A 3110-nucleotide genomic window follows, 5' to 3' on the forward strand; every position below is an offset into this window, starting at 1 on the left:
GAACAACAGGAACATGACTTATTCGCACATTCCTAGCAGCTCAAAACACACTTGAAAACTCTCAAGACAGAACCCAGACACCCGATTCACACCATGACCTGAAATAAACAGCACCTCTGCCTTCCCACCTCCTTACAAAAATCATCACACATTAATTCTTTATGTAAATATATGCTTTCTAAAGAGGCATGGGCAAATATGTTGCTATGCTCTATAAGTTTCCATGGCAGGCTATACCAATAACAACAAATGCAATCATGTTATGCACAGATTTCTTTTTTTTCAGTGTCAGACTTTTGTCTTATTAAACCTACTTTATGGTACCTAAACCGAAAAAAAGATTGTGTACCTAAATATATTTTCATTTAAAATGTATGTTGAAGAAATAAGTATCCAAGCCGCGGTGCTCACGTTTATATAACATTCTGTGCCAGCTGAGGAAAAAGAGTTCTCAAGCAACACGTGAATCCCGATCATTTATTTAATCATTATTTAATTTTCACACCTTTCCTAAAATTCGGTAGAAGAACCAGGTTCTTCTACAGGTGGCCATTCCTGCACTTGTTTTCAGTTAGAGACTTTTACTTATTAACCCAAGTCAAACTCACATCTGACCACATTCCTTGCTGAAAACAAAGAACACAATTCCTCTAAACAGGGCAATACTACCCATCTATTAGAAACATATAGAAAAAAAGATACATTTATAGAACTTAATTTGGAAAACACTCCGGTGACAGAAATCCAAGATCATCATTTATTCTGAAAAACTTCACTTTTTCTGATTTATACATTTTGCTTAATTTTGCAGATCAATGCTGTTTTAAGTTAAAACCCAAAGCCTCCAGGTATCATGAAATAACACAGAAAGGGCTATCAAATAAGAAAATCGTATGTGTGAAAGGAAATTACGTTTCCTTTAAAGAAGCTTCTGAAAATAATTCTATACTATAACTTTCACCTCAAATGTCAGCCATTTCAATTGTTACAAAAGGATGACAGATAGTATTTGTCACAAGGGAAGGTTTTATCCCCCTTCTATGGGGGTGGGGTGGAGCCACTGCAGAGATAAAGATGAATTTGTATCTGTAAGCAAGATATCAATTATAATTAGCCCCATCAGGCTACATAAAAACACTGAATAAATTATGGTTGAAAGAATATACTGGATAAACTTTAGTCAGTTGCTTTTAATGTCTTTTACAAAAACAAGCAGCTCTGGGGAAAATAAGATGATTCTGCCAGGACAAAATGCATGACAGGACAATACTGCCTGGGTTTGCTTTGGTTTTTAGTGCCTGGGGCATAGTCCGTATTCATAGTATTTCTCATAATCCTCCTGATGTGATCACTGGAGAAGAGTGGGAATTGAGCTTTTTCACTTATTTCTTTTTTTCCTAACAAATGGACTGTTTTCTTTCTCCTGGCCCTTCAGCCCCATGTCAGTTTAAGAACTTGCAGGTCACGTGTTTCTGGCCCCTGAAGGCAGCGTAAGAAAAGTGATGAAATAGCAAAAATCTACCCTAAAGTGCTCTACAAAGGCACACAAAAGCATATGGGAATATAAGTTGGGCTTCAGCAGCCCAGAAGTGAAAATTGACACTTCACGCGGCCGTGTCTGTAGCACATACGGGGGGAGCCACGGAACAGTCCCCCAAGGCTGTTCGCACACATGAAGGTACGGCATTGCACCCCGTCTGACGGCGTCTATTTATAGCAGACCTGCCTGCTCCAGACACACAATTATTTATGCACATTAAATATGCATTATTTAACGGTGCAACTAAACCAAAATGGGAATTTTCTAGGCATCTTTTAATAGGCTATCAAACTTTATTCCCCTAAATAATTATGTTCCGTTTTAAATAACTTCAATATTCGACTTTAATCATGAACAAGGCATCTGAATTGAAAACTTCTGGGACAACAGTGTTTTACCATCTGAACAAAACAAGTGGTTAAAGGGAAACCAAGAGACGACACTCCCCACCGTTAACCAAAGGAGCCGGAATAAATTTTTTTTTTTTAACTTTTGAAGAAGAATATTCTTTTATTTTCTCTTCTTGTGCCAATGCTCTTCTTTTGTTTTTAATTTTTGAATTTTTTTTTTTTATACAGCAGGTTCTTATTAGTCATCAATTTTATACACATCACAGTATACATGTCAATCCCAATTGCCCAATTCATCACACCACCACCCGCAACCCCCGCCACTTTCCCCCCTTGGTGTCCATACGTTTGTTCTCTACATCTGTGTCTCAATTTTTGCCCTGCAAACCGGTTCATCTGTACCATTTTTCTAGGTTCCACAGTCTGTAATTTTCCTTTTTTGTAGTATCTTTGTCTGGTTTTGGTATCAGGGTGATGGTGGCCTCATAGAATGAGTTTGGGAGTGTTCCTTCCTCCGCAATTTTTTGGAAGAGTTTCAGAAGGATGGGTGTTAGCTCTCCTCAAAGTGTTTGGAAGAATTCACCTGTGAAGCCATCTGGGCCTGCGCTTTTGTTTGTTGGAAGATTTTTAATCACAGCTTCAATTTCAATACTTGTGACTGCTCTGTTCATATTTTCTACTTCTTCCTGGTTCAGTCTTGGAAGGTTATACCGTTCTAAGAATTAGTTCATTTCTTCCGTGTTGTCCATTTTATCGGCATAGAGTTGTTTGTAGTAGTCTCTTAGGATGCTTTGTATTTCTGCAGTGTCTGTTGTAACTTCTCCTTTTTCATTTCTAATTTTATTGATTTAGTCTAATCTCATAGCGTTATAGTCAGAAAAGATGCTTGATATGATTTCAATTTTCTTAAATTTACTGAGGCTTGATTTGTGACCCAAGATGTGCTCTATCCTGGAGAATGTTCCGTGCACACTTGAGAAGAAAGTGTAATCTGCTGTTTTTGGATGGAATGTCCTCTAAATATCAATTAAATCTATCTGGTCATTTCTCTAGTTGCTTTAGGTGTAAGGTTAGGTTGTTTATTTGAAATTTTTCTTGTTTCTTGAGGTAAGCTTGTATAGCTATAAACTTCCCTCTTAGAACTGCTTTTGCTGCATCCCACAGGTTTTGGGTTGTTGTGTTTTCATTGTCATTTGTTTCTAGGTATTTTTTTTTTTTTT

Source organism: Neophocaena asiaeorientalis, unplaced genomic scaffold (genome assembly GCF_003031525.2).
Source record: "Neophocaena asiaeorientalis asiaeorientalis breed wild unplaced genomic scaffold, Neophocaena_asiaeorientalis_V1.1 scaffold781, whole genome shotgun sequence".
NCBI lineage: Eukaryota > Metazoa > Chordata > Mammalia > Artiodactyla > Phocoenidae > Neophocaena > Neophocaena asiaeorientalis.